We start from the raw sequence: 18,652 nt of genomic DNA, 5'->3' as shown, positions 1-18,652 counted from the left end.
GGTTAGATGCAAACCTGTTTTACCTATTCCACTGAAGCCACTCTCTGTTTACCAAGAGACTGAGAAAATATCAAGGAAATGATTGTTCTACAGTGTATTTGTTGAAAATGTACTACCTCTGAAATACAGTCCATGATGCATTGTGTATGTATTGGATTGTACTATTTGTTTGCATTTGTATTGCATATTTAATACATTGTAACACCAAATACAACTCATTCTATGTACTATAAAAGTGCCGTCTGTGGAAATTTGTCTAGATGATCAATCAACATGAAAGCACTTGTGCACTTATGCAAAAAACAGGTTTCATTGACATGCTACAAAATTACTGCCCATTTTCTCAGAGGACAGGCAGGAAAAACTTGAATTGCACACCCTTTAGAACTCACCGTCACAGAGGTATGGCACTTGTATATAAGAGTACGCCCAGGCATGTGGCAGACCAGCCCAAACAACACAAGAAAGAGCACTTGGGTTCATTTGAATTCACTTACTGAAAAGGACTTTTTAAAATTATTTTTAAAAGGTGAAAAGAGGACAACCACATACAAAAAAGGTAAACAAGACTGTCTGACTGACGTATTTTGTGTGTACTGTGCTTTTTTGTGAGTGTGTCAGCGTTGTGATTGAGGATTTTAATTTCTTCTTATTCTATTTCATGAAAAAAGAACTGTGAGGTACTGAAGAAAAGAAGATTGAAGAAAAATTCTGAAAGTCTGAAGGTACTTTGAAAAGGTACATTGAATCGAAATGGCACGTTTCTCGTAATTGAAGTTATTTAAAACATATCCATCACTGCATCTTTGTCCTTGGGTAAACTATTTGATTGGAACTTAATTTTTGGTGTGAAAAGTTAGGTGTAATAAAAGTGTCCTTGCAATTGTTATGAAATATTTTACCTATTTTGTGGAAAGAGGTTCCAAGATGTTGGTCTCTTTTATTTATTTTAATGATTCTGTTGGTTTCACCCATGATGTTAGTGCTCAGCTTAATACAAACACATTTCTCTCACAAATATGTCAGTTGTTGTACCTGTTTAAGTCATCACCAAATGCCAAATGTAAAAATTGGCGAGCGCTGTCATGTTTGTAGGTAATTGTCAGTGTTCAAGGCAGTTGTCAAGGTTCAAAACAACTTTCCAACTTTGGTATAGTAAAAAACAAAAACTGTAGAAAATGTCCTCCAGTTTCTACTAATTTTGGCAAAAAGAAGTTTTAAGCTGCTACATGTCCAGACTAATCTCACTGTGAATTCGGCAAAAGGAATTTTAAAGTTCTGCTACTGAAATTGGTCTGTTCTTTTCGAAATGCAAACAGACTGATCTCACAGTGAAATCAGAAACACAGTAGGTTGACTTTTCTTTAGATAAAATCGGTCTGTGCTTTCCGAAATTCAAAATACTTCACCCAGTGGCCTAAGCATTAAGTGTTGTGTGGCATATGGGCACATGTGAGCTAAATTTTCCAGGTGCAATGTCCACAAAGGGGCTCCAAAAGCAATTTAGCATTTTCAGCTGTTCAGGATGTAATTCAGTGAAGAGCAATGCATATTTTATAAACTGTACTCCCCAACCCAAACTCCAAACCTTAACCTAACTATTTAGGTTATGTTTAGGGAAAAATGCAACCTCAGAATCACGCTCGTTACAGATTATGCAATTATTACTTCCTGGTTTCATCCTTGGATCATAACCCGGGTCTTCACACTGCAGATGCAACACGATTCCGGTCACGCCTGTAGTGAAAGTAAACACTCTTGAGCCAATGAAAAAATGTCTGATAGGAAATGGAGCTTGTTGGTGAGTCGACATAATGTGGCCGATTTTTAGGGTACTGGAACTCTCGTAAACTCATGTGTGATTATGTTGAAGTGGGAAGTGTTGTTGAGGTGAAATGTCCACAGCGTGGTGCAAAAAAACAATTTTTAGTTGTAAATTATGTAATACAGTCAACAGGAATACGTATTTTATTAACCCTACTCTCTAACCGAACCCCAACCCTAAACCTAACCATCAGTGGAGTAAAAAAGCAATTTTAGAGTAAAAATGCAACCTCCAAATCACGCTCAACATTGTTTACTGTATATGAAAGTGATTACTTAATGGTTTATGTGGGACCCAAACCCACGTCGTGCAGTGAACGTGATTGCTTCCTGGTTTTCATGGGACTTAATCCTGTGTCTCAGAGACTGATCAGTTGCTCATCAGGGAAAGGTGAACACATTTTAATCTGATGGGGGATGTCGCTTGTCAGTAAATTGGCAAAATGGGGTTAATTTCAGGGTACATGAATATTCGAAAGCAGCATGTCGATTTCCCATGTGAATTTCAGGCCCATATCAAAAAATAACAAACGAAGAAAAACTGTCTATATCAGGGGATTTTTTATTTTATTTTATTTTTATTTTTTTTTTTTACAGAAAAAGAATGTTAAAATGCTACTGAATATATATATATATATATATATATTATTTTTTTTTTTTTATTTATTTATTATTTGTTGTTTTTTTTATTTGTTTTTTTTTTTTGCTGTAAAAACACACACAGTAATACACAACACATTCACTAAGTAATTAAAGTCTATACAAATTATTTTTTAAAAGAGACTTTAAAATAGACAGATTCAGCAGATCTAATATCCTATGGCAGGCTGTTCCATAATCGTGGGGCCTTCACTACAAACCCTCTATCGCCTTTAGTTTTGTATCTCCATCTTGGAAAACCCAACAGTTCATGACAAGAAGATCTAAGAGGTCTAACAGTTTCATTAGGTCTTAAAAGTTCTGCTAAATATTCTGGTGCCAACTCATGTAATGTCTTATACATTCAGCCACAACATTAAAACCACCTGCCTAATATTGTGAAGGTCCCCTTCGTGCCATCAAAACAGCGCCAATCTGAGATGCTGTTCTTCTCACCACAATTGTACAGAGTAGTTATCTGAGTTAATGTAGATTTTGTCAGTTTGAACCAGTCTGGCCATTCTCTGTTGACCTCTCTCATCAACAAGGCATTCTCGAGCACAATAGAGCTGGGCGATATATCGAATATTAATGATATAATCGAAATAATTTTGCTGACGATGTAAAATTTACCAATATCGTGAATATCACGATGATTTTAATGTGCTTTAATTTGGCCATTAAGTTTCATGAAGAGCATCAGTAGACTAATTTCACGATTCTTCAGCGCTGCACAATTAAACAAAATAACATCAAAATGGTGAGTTGGTCATATGTGGTTATTATTCCACAAAAGGCTGTGATTTAAAGACAGATAAACAGGTCTGTGTGTGATTCAGAACAAACCAGTGACACGCTGAACTGTGAGCACACGCATGGTGGCGCTCTCAGATCAGTTCACGTGCATTGTGAAATCAAAGTAATGCAGGTTCAAGCATTCGTGAAATTCCAAACATTGGTAACCGCAACAAGATATTATACAAATCTACAAAAGTGCCATCATATAACAGAAAAGGAAACGATTACAATGTTTCAGGAAATGTGGAACATTGTAAACTGTCAAAAACACATTGCCTTTCCTGTCAAATTAAAAGCTCCTTGTGAAGTTGAAGTAATCAGGATGGAAATATATAACTTTTGTAACAGTTTGTATTTGTAAAAACATTTGAAGGATATTTAAAATAATTACTATTTTAAAATATAGCTGCAAGCAGCAGTTATCGGGGCTAAGCACAGGAATGGCAAAAATTTGTGAAAACAGCATTTTTGCGAAGATTTTAGGCAAAATGCTCGAAAACCAATGATTAGAATCACTTGTAATGTAATATACATTGATCTTGGTATCAGCCAAGGTCTTTCAATGACAATAGACTAAACATTTTTAGAAACATCATTATGATTTGATTACAATATTAGTCTTGATGCAGCATGATACATCTCATCATATTTCAATTATTTTATCAAAATACACACTCAGATAGATGTGAACTCTTTTTTTTTTCATTTCATAATAAAGTTGATAAAACATTTAAAAACAATAAATTGAAATTTAAATAAATTCGTTACAAAATGTTGCAAATGTTTTCTTCTTTAGTTGTCATATGAACAATCAGACAGTAAGTATACTGAAGAGCTAGTATAGCCCGTTAACTGGTACGTCCCATATATGAGATGTTTTTCTGCTTTTTTAGCTTTTTTAAAAAAAAATTATTTTTTATTTTTATGTTTATTGGACTACATTACCTACATATCCGACTTTAATCTTGACAAACCTTATGTAATTTGAAAGCTACAAGTGTCATGATTCACTGTTGTTTTGCCCTGTGTTTTGCCTCTGTCATCTGTCTCTAGTCTCCCTTGCACTACATTTCCCATAATTCACTGCCCTGATCACTACCAGCTGTTCCCTTTTGTTCTCACCTGTGTTTCATTTACTTCGTTTATCCCTGTGTATATATTGCCCTGATGTCTGTTTTACCTTTGTCAGTTGTTGTTTCTCTCCGGTTTCTATACGTTTGTTTTTGCTTCCTGGTTCCCAGTCTTGCCCTGTTCCAGCGTTTATCCTGTTTTGTATTTCTTTATTAAAGTTAAGCTGCTCCTAGATCCTGCTCTTGTAACCTTCTTTAAACATTACAGAACAACTGGCCAAACTGAAATGGATCTAGCAACTTTGTCCAGTTGAGCCGGGTGGGTTTACCCATTAAGGAGTACTCGCACCTTTTTAGCACCGTTGCTAGATACACGGGATTTGCTGATTCCCACCTGAAATCCCTGTATCGAATCGGACTCTTAGCTCAGAGGTGGAGGGATTTGCCGGAGACAGGAGGCTACACTTGGGAGGAATACGTGAGTTTAACACTAGAAACTCTCGTTTCAGAGGATCCTCCTCTCCCTACCCTGAACCCGGCTTCCAAACCTCCCATGCCTGAGTCTGCTCCACGCTATGTCACACCCAAGTATGTCTTGGACTCTGAAATGATCGCTTTTCAGAGTCACATGGTCGACTGGTCTGTCCTTTTCAAAGTTGATTTATGATCCTTTGTGTGGAGGATTCTTGCAAATTCCCACTCAAAATATTGCATGTTTAATCATTAACTTTTATATCTTGAAAACGGTGCAAGAGACATGACATTCGTTGTCATCAACATTCTCTACTTAAACAAGCAAGTAATTACATACTAAATATGACATACTTTCATGAATATTACATGTGTAAGTAACAAAACATGAAAATCACTGATTACCTATCATACTGGTTAATTCATTGTTTTTACAACATGGATAATACATTACGCATTATGAGAAACCTGATTGTAGGGGTATATTATCAGTTTAAGCCTTAAATAGTTACCATTCTTAGTACAATGAGATAAATAATATAAGATTAAAGATTATTATAATTGATTTGTCAGTTATAAGTGATTACAAATCACAACACATATTTTAAAAGGCTCTAATCATTAATTTGTCAGTTATAACAGTGATCACAGGTCATAGAGTCATTTTCAGAATTATCTAGCAAGGCTAGGTATTGTGTACATTGTGGGTTTAAATGCATTCTGTACATTTTAGAGGGTTAACTCAGCGAAATACAATGTTCATGGATTCCTTTTTAGCTGCTTTTTGCAGAATAATGAGGATCTCATGAGGATCTCATGACTAATTATTGTCCAGAATAAAGAGTCATAGAATTGGCATTGTTTTGTTCATTGTAATTCAGGAGGATCTCGCAAGGGGAGCTGTTCACTCTGTCTTTTATGGCTTGTGACCATTTCACTCCAGGGTCTCTCTGAAGAGATGGCCTTAATAGCAGTGTCAGGCCAGAACCATTAAATGTGGGGGCATTTCCTCAGAAGCATGAAGTTCTCAAGTCATGCGCTATCTGGACAAGTCTCTTTTGTTAGTTTTATTGGCCAGATGTGAGCTTCTTCTAGGCTTCTTGAGTCTTTTAATTTATGATGTTGAGGAATTCCAGGGTTAGAAGTTTGGGTTTTAAGTCATATGGCTGCAATTCTTCTGCATCTAATATCCTACAGTCTACAATAAATCTAAGAAATTTGGCATTTTATAACTTATTTACTTGAAATTTGGGACACAAACTTGGTTTGATATATAGCTTTAATTTTATATAATTTTTTTTTGGCCACCACATATATTAAATATTTTTTAATAAATTAAAATGTTAGTGCATTGCATTTTCATTTCAATAAACTTCTATAACTTTTTTTTAAATTAACAACTGATTTCACTTGACGTCTTTAAAAAGAGACCACAATTAGGTCTCTAGTCCCAAGCATTCAAGAGTAACAACCATTTAAAGTTGAAAATGTAATTTTCTGGTAAATGCTAAAAAAGGGGAGTGCCAGTTAAGGGGATAGTATACCAAACATTTGTTATTTTGAAGTCATAGATGACTGATGTTCATTTATTAACTGTTTTAGGCTGTGTTTCCCAAAAGCATCATTAGTGACTGTAGGTACCATAGGCACCAATAGTCTTTATGAGCAAGTTGGAATAACAATGCTTTTGGTTAGCACAGCCTGAATGATTTGTCTGACTGAATCAACATGCCAGTTTGTGAGTAAGAGTGAATTATGGCAATGCTATAAGTAATTTTCTGAATTTGAGTAAATTTATTGGAATGAGTGAAAATGATAATAAGAAAGAAGTGTTTTTATGCATTATTTTGTGGTACAGGGTTTTTGGTGTTGTTACATTTAATTTAGACTGCAACCTCACAAAAACTTTTGATTAGCATGGTCTGAAGATGATCTAAGCAGAATTTGGTGAAAATTAGATCGCTGTGAAAAAGTAGGTTTTCAATTAAATTAATAATGACCAACAGGAAGTTTGGCCGACTATGACAAATGTGGTATCATTGAACACAGCTTGACCCAAGGAATCTATCAAGATCAGTGTCATAACATTAGGCTATTAATTATCAAAAGTTATTAGCATGTTTATATATTTTATTATATTTTTTTTTTTACCACAAGCTAGCGCTGTCCTGAAACTTGTTGAGCACCTTCAGGGCATTGTGCCAATAACACATACCAAGTTTTGTAATGATATGCCAATGCATTTGTAAAATACAGCATTTTACAACAAAATTCTAAATGGCCGACGCCCAAAATGGCCGACATAGGCAAAATTGGTATCATTTGACACGGTATGCCCTACAGGATCTAAAGAGTCCAGTTTTGTGATTTTAGAACAAACCGTTCAGAAGTTATAAAGTAAAAATAGCTATTTATTTTTTGCATCTCATAACCAGTAGGTGGCGCTATGCCAAAACTGCTCAAGTACCCTCAGGTAATGGTTGTCATAACACACACCAAGTTTGGTCTGTATACACTAAAGCATTGCGGGTATATAGGCTAACAATTGATTTGGAGTGCTCGTCATCAAATTTCTTTGAGTTATTCGAGAACGGTTTGGTCTTTCAAAAATTTTTGAACAAATTTTTGTTGGCATGGTCTGAAGATGATCTGAGCCAAATTTGGTGAAAATCGGACCAACCGTCTAGGAGGAGTTCAAATATGTAGGTTTTCAATTAAATTAAAAATGGCTGACAGGAAGTTTGGCTGACCATGACAAATGTGGTATCGTTGAACTTGGCTTGACCCAAGGAATCAATAAGACCAGTGTCATAACAATAGACTAAAATTATCAAAAGTTATTCGCATTTTTAAATGTTTCATTATATTTCCTGAAACTTGTTGAGCACCTTCAGGGCATCGTGCTGATGACACATACTGAGTTGAATTTGTTGAAGCACCATTCAAAAAATTTTTGGTCTATCAAAATTAATTTTATAACTTTTTGTCTGGAGTGTCTCCAGATCATGCACACCAATTTTCGTGCAAATCGGACGTACGGCCTAGGACAAGTTTGAAAAAGTAGGTTTTTCTGAAAATTCAAACTGTTCAAAATTTAAACCCTGGAATGCTTTCGGTTCAGCATGAGCTCAGGAATCAGGGAGAGAAAGAATTCTGTCTCTAAGATGTACGGTTCAAAAGTTATTAGCATAAACATGAGTGAAAACTTGAACTGTTGGTGGCGCTAGAGGGTTTGAGATAAAGACTCCAAATTTGCTATGGTAGCACTTCAGACTGTACTCTAACTGTGTGCAAAATGTAATAACTTTCCTGCGAACAGTTCTATGTGCTGCCATAGGAAATGTATACAGAATAATAATAATAATAATAATAATAATAATAAATATAGCTGCAAGCAAATATTGTCGGGGACCAAGCACATATGGCGAGATTACCAAAATAATCAAATTTGACAGAAAAGATCCTTGACAGAAAAGATCCTGTGGATGCTGTGGACAGCTGTTTTGGTGTGACATTTCACCTGCTTTGAGCACAGTTGCAAAAATAGGATTTTCTTAAGCACCCCCTAGCATAAAAAATGAATGAAACTCGGCATGTTACCTCAGAGTGTTCTCTTGTCTATGTGTGCAAATATTGTTAAGTTTGAAAATTGTGCTCACAAGATACAGGCTAATTAGTCATTATGGTCATGCCCCAAAACATATTTGCTTATATCTTTGGAATATTTAGATGCATCAAAATTCTTTTGATAGATTTTTGCCAGGAGGGTCTGTAGATGATATATACCAAGTTTCGTGATAATCGGGCAAAAGGCCTAGGACGCGTTAGAAAAAGTAGATTTTTCAAATAAATCGAAATTGTAAAAAAAAAAAAAAAAAAAAAAAAGGAAAATAAAGTGACCATATCATTGTGGGGCAGTGGTGGATTCAGAGAAGCTACAAATTTGTATTGTAGCCTATACAGTTCCGGAGTTACGAGCAAAAGCACGAATTAGCTAATTATACTGCCACCGTGTGGCTGATTGTCACAAAATTGTATATGTGGCTTCGAGTTGACACCCTGCTTGTGTATAGTAATTTCCATAACCCTCCACCATTTTATTGGCCAGTGGCAGCCATTTTTGTTAATATGTCGAATTGATTTTTTAAGAATATTTTAGCATTTGAACCAAAGAAGATGCATATTTAATTTGAACTTTGTCGCTCAAACGGCTGCAAAGTTATGACAGTTTTTTTGTTGTAGTGCCCCCTAGGGGAGAAATTGTACGAAACTTTGCTGACATCTTCTAAACATCCTGATGACTATGTGCACCAAGTTTGGTTACATTTGGAGTTTGCGATGAGTCGATATTGATCAATTACTCAAATCACATTAAACCGAAGGAGTTTTATCATTAATATCTTTGGAATGATTTGACGTATCGATATTATTTTGATAACTTTTTTTCAGGAGGGTGTTTAGATAATGTATACCAAATTGCATGCCAATCGGACTAAAGGTCTAGGAGGAGTTTGAAAAAGTATGTTTCTCAAAAAATTCTAAATGGCGGAAAAACGAATAGACGGAAACGAAATCGAAGATATTTTGTAGGGCTTGACTCAAAGAATCAGAGGAATAATTATTAAATAATAATAATCATTTCGATTCTAGCCCTTACGGTTGCAGATATATGAGCCAAAATGTAAAAGTGTTTATTATAGCACCACCTAGGGTCAGATGGGTGTGTGTTTGTGCATCTGAGTAGTGAGGGGGATTTGGGATCATCTTGCCAAGTTTGGTGTCTCCACGACTTACGGTCTCTGACGCCCAGACACTTTTAGGGCAGAAAAAAAAAAAATAGAAGTACAGTACAATTACTTTGCTGCTTGGCCCCCTAATAATAAAAAGAACACTAACAGAAACAATAGGTGCCTACGCACCTTCGGTGCTTGGCCCCTAATAATGTTTTTTAAGCTACTATGTATCATTATAAATGTAAAGTGCATTTCAATGAAAATGATTTAATTTCATTCTCACTTGTTTAATGAAAAACGAATTATTTTTTAAATACATTTTTATTTAATGTCTTTAAAATATTGAATCTTCTTGGCAACAGTGGCTGTTTGAATGAAATGATGGTTCCTCTGATAAAAAAAAAAACAACAACTTTTGAGCCATTTTAGAGAAAATACATAATTATCAAGATATATATCGAACTTCGTCAATAGGCTGAAAAATATCGAGATATAATTTTTTAAGACATATCGCCAGCCCTAGTCCACAGAACTGCCGCTCACTGGATGTTTTTTGGCACCATTCTGAGTAAATTCTAGAAATTATTTGTGAGTGAAAATCCCAGGAGATCAGCAGTTACAGAAATACTCAAACCAGCCTCTCTGGCACCAACAGTCATCCATGCAATTATCTAATCAGCCAATTGTGTAGCAGCAGTGCAGCATAAAATCAGGTACTGGTCATGGGCTTTAGTTAATGTTCACATCAACAATCAGAATGGGGAAAAAATGTGATCTCAGTGATTTGGACTGTGGCATGATTGTTGGTGCCAGATGGGCTGGTTTGAGTATTTCTGTAACTGCTGATCTCCTGGGATTTTCACACACAACAGTCTCTAGAATTTACTCAGAATGGTGCTAAAAACAAAAAACAGTGGCAGTTCTGCAGATGGAAATGCCTTGTTGATGAGGTCAACAGAGAATGGCCAGACTGGTTAAAACTGACAAAGTCTATGATAACTCAAATAACCACTCTGTACAATTGTGGTGAGAAGAATAGCATCTCAAAATGATGTTCTGAGATGCGGGTTGGCGCTATTTTGGTGGTACGAGGGGGACCTACACAATATAAGGCTGGTGGTTTTAATGCTGTGGCTGATCGGTGTATGTAGTTAATACAATCATAAAATCAACTCTAACATGAATTGGTAACCAATGCAAAGAAGCTAAAACTGGAGTAATAAGATTAAAAGACCTAGTTCGTGTCAAAAGTCTAGCTGCAGCATTTTGCACTGATTGTAGCCGTGCTAAAGTGTGTTTATTTAAAACTGAAAACAGGGCATTACAATAATCAAGGCGAGACAAAACAAAAACATGTACAGTATAAGCTTCTCTGTATCCTTGAAACTCAAGACATGTCTAACCTCAGAAATGTTCCTTAGCTGATAAAAACAAGACTGGACTAACCTCCTGATGTGTTATTCAAAATTCAGATTTGAACCATCTGAATATTTGGGACCACCTGTCTAAGTGCTAACTGAATCTGTTTTTGTTTTTTTTAGAATCATGACCGATTATAACAATCTGTATTTAACTGAAGATAATTACATGCCATCCAATTTTTTATATCTGCTATACATGCTTGAAGAACATTTAAATTATTCAGATCATTGGGATTCAACGGCAAATACAATTGGAGGTCATCTGCATAGCAAGCGGTAACATACACTCACTGAGCACATTATTAGGAACACTATGGTCCTAATAAAGTCCCTGACATGGTCTTCTGCTGTTGTAGCCCATCTGCCTCAATGTTCGAAGTGTTGTGCATTTTGAGATGCTATTCTGCTCACTACAATTGAACAGAGGGGTTATCTGAGCGACCGTAGCCTTTCTGTCAGCTTGAACCAGTCTGGCTAATCTCCATTGACCTCTCTCATCAACAAGCCGTTTCCGTTTGCAGAACTGCCGCTCACTGGATGTTTTTTGTTTTTGGCACCATTATGAGTAAACTCTAGAGACTGTTGTGTGTGAAAATCCCAGGAGATCAGCAGTTACAGAAATACTCAAACCAGCCCATCTGCCGCCAACAATCATGCCACAGTCGAGATCACATTTTTTCCCCATTCTGAAGGTTAATGTGATCTGCATGATTTTATGCATTACACTGCTGCCTCACAATTGGATGATTAGATAATTGCATGAATATGTAGGTAGACAGGTGTTACTAATAAAGTTCTCAGTGAGTGTATATAGTGAAAACAATATTGGCCCTAGCAGGGATCCTTGTAGAGCACCGCAATTCATTTTTGAATAGAAGGACATCTCATCTCCAACAGACACAACAAATTTCCTATTTGTCAAGTAGGAAACAAACCAGTCTAAAGCCACCCCAGATATTCCTACCCAGCTCTTAAATGTATCAATTAAAACTGAATGATCAGCTGTATCAAACACTGTAGTTAAATCAATCAACACTAAAATGGAACACTCTCCAGCATTCTCTGCCTTCAAAAAGTCATTGGTCACTCTAAGAAGGGCAGTTTCTGTACTTTGGTTTTCTCTAAAACCTGACTGAAATTTCTCAAAAATCTTGATATCCTTCACTATTTACCTTACCAGATATGGTACAAAATCATGTTCTATTTATAACTTAAGGTTCTAGGGGCATTCTCAGAACCAAAACAAAATATTTTTATAATGATTTTGTTTGTGTTCCCCTTTTTGGCTCTGAATTTGGTACTGACACATTCCTCTCACAACTATGTCACTCGTCGTACCTGTTTGAGTCATCATTGAATGCCAAACGGAAATATAAGTGAGCATCATCGTGTTTGCAAATTGTCAGTGAAGGTTCAAAACAACATTCTTGCTTTACTTGGACATACTCCAGGGTGCAGTACGTGTCAACAACTTCAGATAAACCTTACGTGATTCATAGAGCATCGATCCATTTCCATATCAGTTAATGACAATGAAAGGATGGCCTCAGATACTGGAGCATAATTACCATCGATTGATTCTCCTCATCCATGAGTCAGGACTTAATTGTTTCTCTCTCCCTTCAGGTCTGATCAAGAAGACTGGCCATGGAGGTGGATTACAAACAACCACCGCCAGACTATGATGACGTTGTTACCCAGCAGCACACAAGCAACACTCAGCAGAGCAGGGTTGATAAGAAGCAGGGAGAGGGTGGCTGTATGCGATGCTGCATGAGTACTAAGAGATGTTTGATGAGTGCGGAGTGTGGTCGGGCTCTCAACATTGCCAGCGTGGTTGCCATGTGTGGGATGTGTATCCGAATGTTTGTCTGTAAGTTCTTAGGATAACAAATTTATATGTGTTTGTATATTACAGTAGCCTCCAAAAAGTATTTTGACACTTACGGTATACAAAGGGATAGTGAAAATTTCTGTCATTATTTACTCACCCTTATGTCATTCCAATCCTGGAATTTACTTACTTCTGTGGAACACAAAAGGAGAAATCTTGAAGAATGGTGAAGCTGCTTCACATACAATGAAAGTGAATGGGGACTTAAGCTGTCATTGTATGTCATTGCATTAGATAACAAAATATACAGTATAACCAGGTGGCATTTATTTTAAATAAATACAACACAAACACTATTTTAAAACAAAATATTTCACAAAAAGAAGTCAGGTTTATAATGATTTGGAGATTTCTGGTTGTAAAATATTAGTGGAACGTGTTCATAGTTCATTTTTTATAAACTACATACAGTAACTCTGCTTGGACACCTGTGTGAACTTGAGGGGAACTGACTTCATACATCAACTTGAAAAAAAAATAAAAAATACCTACCCTGATAGCACACGTACATCACAAAGACGTCTATTTGATGTGTCTGTTTACATCTGGAAGACGTAGGTTGTTTGCTCATTTGTAATAAGTCTATAAGACGTTTCCTCTCGGATGCCAATAAGACATTTATCAGACGTCTGAGATGTTTCTGATTTAGAATGTTTGTAAATCTGATCTTTTAAATATGTTTAGCAGATGTAAATAAGATTGTGATGCTTTCCAGATGAAAAGATCTAAAAAAGGCATCTTGGAGATGTACATGTGCTATCTGTGTTGGGACAGTTGGACAAGTTATTGCAAAAATCTGCTAAGAAAAGTGAAGTTAGTTCTGAGAATGTTTAACATCATTAATTTTATGGAGATGCCACTTGGTTTAATATTTTGTAATCTATGCTAAACATTTTTTACATTTATGAAGTGTGGCTTTAAGTATCCAATTACTTATTGCAGGCCCTGTATTTGTAAACAAAATAAGCATAGAACTTCTGTGCTCCATTTGTTTAGTTAAAAAAAAACTATAGCTTTACTGGTATTTCAGATTATTGGAAAGTGAATGAAATTTGTGTCTTATATTCTTTGTTTTTCTTTCTTTTACAGAACAGAGTCTCACATCCAGTGGTGACTATCCCAATTTAAGAAACAATGACATTTGCTTTGTACCTAAACCTAGCGAGCTGCCTACTATTTAAGCAACATTTAAAAGTCTCTAAATGCAAAGGCTGTTCCAAATATGTATAGATGCTGCCCATGTTTGACAAACATCATTAGAATATAGTTGTGTATAATTAAAATTTCCCCATTTCACCAAATATATTCACCAATGTATTGTTCTGCATTTTCTACTGTAGCATTGAGTTGTTAGCTTAGCAGCATGCTAATGTCAAACTCTATTAAAATGAGTGTTAATTGAGTATCTTGTGCTTCATTTAAAGAGCACAAGTTGTGTTTCACGCTTAAGTGACCTATAACATAGTTGCTGCTTATTTGGAACATTTTAAGTAACTTTGGAGCTTCTAATGGTGAGTGTGGAGTGTGGCCATGCTCTCAACATTGCCAGCGTGGTTGCCATGTGTGGGATGTGTATCCGAATGTTTGTCTGTAAGTTCTTAGGATGACAAATTAATATGTGTTTTTATATTACAGTGGCCTCCAAAAAGTATTTTGACACTTACGGTATACAAAGGGATAGTGAAAATTTCTGTCATTATTTACTCACCCTTATGTCATTCCAATCCTGTATGATATATAGAATATAGTTGTATATAATTACAATTTCCCCATTTCACCAAATATATTCACCAATGTGTTGTTCTGCATGTTCTACTGTAGCATTGAGTTGTTAGCTTAGCAGCATGCTAATGTCAGACTCTATTAAAATGAATGTTAATTGAGTATCTTGTGCTTCATTTAAAGAGCACAAGTTGTGTGTTGCACGTAAGTGACCAATAACATAGTTGCTGCTTATTTGGAACATTTTAAAGGTGCAATATGTAACATTTTTCATGTAATATTCGCCTTTTATTTTTGCCAATGTGTGAACGGCTTGTAACGCAACTTAAAAAATGAGCCCTTCCCGGACTTCTTAGGTTGCCTATTAAAGCCTGTAGACTGATTTTCATGTGAAGGGAGTGGGTCGCTTTTGCCCGGAAAATCCAAAGGATGTGACGTTTACGCGCGCTCCCGAGAGCCTTGCCTCAGTGCTTCCGCTATTTAACAGTGTCAACAGACGGTCTGCAACACTAGGTAACGTTATCTTAGAGATGGAATCCAGCAAACGGCCGGCTCCAAACACAACACCGACTCCTAAACAAACTCTGAGTAAGCCAAAAAAAAAAAAAAACATTTACTGAATCCCATCTGGCTAAGCGGGAACGTGATCGTGGGCGAACATCGGCAGGGTATTTGATTCCTGGAGGGACCTTCGTTTGGTTTTGGGGATCAAAACCGACCCTGAATTGACATTCTCCTTATTGGACAGGTAAGCTTACATAACTGCAAAGCATGTGAAATATAGTGCCATACGGATTGATCTGTGTAATTTTAGCTAACTTGATCTTGCCTGCTAATGCTGATGAATTGCAAGCTACCTTGCTTTGTAACTTTCAAATAATTTAAACGATCTTCTCTTTATACTAAAATTCAGGTATGCTGATTCACAGTAACTGACATAAACGATGTTAATCTGTAATTATTCAGCAAGGTAAACTACAATAACACATGAAATGAATGCTAGACAATGTTCAAGATTATGCAAAAAGACCCATTCATTAGTGTAATGTAACTTGGTTATACAGAAAATATGTACATTCTATTATTCTAAAACAATAGCACATTGATATATCAAAATGTCAGTTGTGATGGAATCACATCAATACTGAATTATGTCAACATATTTATAATGTACAGTCTATTTTATAAACAGCTACTGTCATCATCCACCAGATTTAGCTAACAGCTATTGATAAAGCTGGCTAGCTAGCTAACGCTGACATAGGCTATTGTATAAATGCAGTCAATGTATCATGCAAAGAAAAGTGATTACTTCAAACTACAGTCTCACATAGTCAGACCTACAGTGCATCCGGAAAGTATTCACAGCGCTTCACTTTTTCCACATTTTGTTATGTTACAGCCTTATTCCAAAATGGATTAAACTAATTATTTTCCTCAAAATTCTACAAACAATACCCCATAATGACAACGTGAAAGAAGTTTGTTTAAAATATTTGGAAGTTTGTAAAAAAAAAAAAAACGAAAAAAAAAAACGAAAAAAAAAAAATCACATGTACATAAGTATTCACAGCCTTTGCTCAATACTTTGTTGAAGCACCTTTGGCACCAATTACAGCCTCAAGTCTTTTTGAGTATGATGCTACAAGCTTGGCACATCTATTTTTGGGCAGTTTCTCCCATTCTTCTTTGCAGGACCTCTCAAGCTCCATCAGGTTGAATGGGGAGCGTCGGGGCACAGCCATTTTGAGATCTCTCCAGAGATGTTCAATAGGGTTCAAGTCTGGGCTCTGGCTGGGCCACTCAAGGACATTCACAGAGTTGTCCCGGAGTCACTCCTTTGTTATCTTGGCTGTGTGCTTAGGGTCGTTGTCCTGTTGGATGAACCTTCGCCCCAGTCTGAGGACCAGAGTGCTCTGGAGCAGGTTTTCATCATGGATGTCTCTGTACATTGCTGCATTCATCTTTCACTCAATCCTGACTAATCTCCCAGTTCCTGCCACTGAAAAATATCCCCACAGCATGATGCTGCCACCACCATGCTTCACTGTAGGGATGGTATTGGCCAGGTGATGAGCGGTGCCTGGTTTCCTCCAGACATGACGCTAGCCATTCAGGCCAAAGAGTTCAATCTTTGTTTCATCAAACCAGAGAATTTTGTTTCTCATGGTCTGAGAGTCCTCCAGGCGGGCTGTCATATGCCTTTTACTGAGGAGTGGCTTCTGTCTGGCCACTCTATCATACAGGCCTGATTGGTGGAGTGCTGCAGAGATGGTTGGTCTTCTGGAAGGTTCTCCTCTCTCCACAGAGAAATGCTGGAGCTCTGTCAGAGTGACCATCTGGTTCTTGGTCACCTCCCTGACTAAGGCCCTTCTCCCCCGATTGCTCAGTTTGGCCGGGCGGCCAGCTCTAGCAAGAGTCCTGGTGGTTCCAAACTTCTTCCATTTACGGATGATGGAGGCCACTGTGCTCATTGGGACCTTCAATGCTGCAGAAATGTTTCTGTACCCTTCCCCAGATCTGTGCCTCGATACAATCCTGTCTCGGAGGTCTACAGACAATTCCTTGGACTTCATGGCTTGGTTTGTGCTCTGACATGCACTGTTAACTGTGGGACCTTATATAGACAGGTGTGTGCCTTTCCAAATCATGTCCAATCAACTGAATTTATCACAGGTGGACTCCAATCAAGTTGTAGAAACATCTCAAGGATGATCAGTGGAAACAGGGTGCACCTGAGCTCAATTTTGAGTGTCATGGCAAAGATTGTGAATACTTATGTACATGTGATTTTTTTCATGAAGATTTCAAACAAACTTCTTTCACGTTGTCATTATGGGGTATTGTTTGTAGAATTTTGAGGAAAATAATGAATTGAATCCATTTTGGAATAAGGCTGTAACATAACAAAATGTGGAAAAAGTGAAGCGCTGTGAATACTTTCCGGATGCACTGTATATCCACACTTTGTTTTAGCCCTATTCCAGCACTGGAGAGTCAAATAGATTGCTAGCTACAGTAGGTTTTTGTTGCAAGAGTAGATCTGGCACAACATTACCTACTCACAAGGTGCATGGACTAAATCAGCAGGAATGAAGCAGAGGAATACAGCAACACTTCCTCGAGTGTTGCTGTATTCCTCTACTGTAGGTTTTTGAACAGAGCTGTTGTTATGCCCTGATTCCAATTCAATGAAATTAAAACAATTAATTTTCCATACTCTCTTTGTTAATAATTCATGATGACAACAGTATTTATTAGTCATACCAATTACGTCACACCAGTATTTTTCTCTTTATTTAAAATTGTGTGAAATTATCCAGAATTTACTATAGATGCATCCATTAGGAAATGCTTATCAGCCAGCTTTTTTTATAAATTGGAATCAGTCATGTGATTGGATTTGGCGTCCACCTCTGCAGTTATGTATCATTATACCGCAACTTTGTATTCATGATTATTATTTACTACTTCTACAACTTACAATTGTGAAGTAATATAGTGCTGAATAATTTTTAAAGGATGTGCAATTGAAATGTATATAATTGTTTTTTTGTCTTTATGAATTCTATCATCCGAATGAAAATTCCAATTTCATTTTGAACACAATAAGTCAACACAATAAAACCACACTGGCATACATTTAAGGGGTCATGACATACTCTTTTTATATCTATCTATGTGTGTGTGTATATATATATATATATATATATATATATATATATATATATATATATATATATATATATATATATATATAACTGTATTATCTTCTCTGAGGTCCACTGATAATGTTAGTAACGTTTTTTTGTACCAAAACAGTCATAGTTTAGAAATATATGATCATTTTTCACCCTGTCTCTGGCCCTCTGTCTGAAACGCTCGGTTTCTGACTAATGCTGCATTCCATTCAAGTCGGATGTGGGATATTTCTACTTGATATCTCCGATCTCCAACCATAAAGGCATTCCATTGCCAGATGCTTGGAAGATTACGTGTAAGGAAACAAAACTGCAACACTCCCGTAAGCTTAGCAGGTGTTTGACTGTCACTGGAGACTTCTCCTAGCAACTCGATTGA

At 36.5% G+C, this 18,652-nt stretch overlaps 1 long non-coding RNA gene across 1 annotated transcript; it reads left to right on the top strand.

Moving 5' to 3' along the window:
* Positions 1-439: 439 nt before the first annotated feature.
* On the top strand, positions 440-14,733 carry LOC127451734 (uncharacterized). The gene is made up of 4 exons (XR_007899135.1): positions 440-559; positions 672-738; positions 12,583-12,829; positions 13,940-14,733. It is a non-coding gene; the product is annotated as an uncharacterized LOC127451734 (long non-coding RNA).
* The last annotated feature ends 3,919 nt before the right edge of the window (positions 14,734-18,652 follow it).

The sequence above is a fragment of the Myxocyprinus asiaticus genome, chromosome 14, assembly GCF_019703515.2.
Source record: "Myxocyprinus asiaticus isolate MX2 ecotype Aquarium Trade chromosome 14, UBuf_Myxa_2, whole genome shotgun sequence".
Taxonomy (NCBI): domain Eukaryota; kingdom Metazoa; phylum Chordata; class Actinopteri; order Cypriniformes; family Catostomidae; genus Myxocyprinus; species Myxocyprinus asiaticus.
Note: the sequence above shows the minus strand (reverse complement) of the source record. Positions and strands in the feature narration are given on the sequence as shown.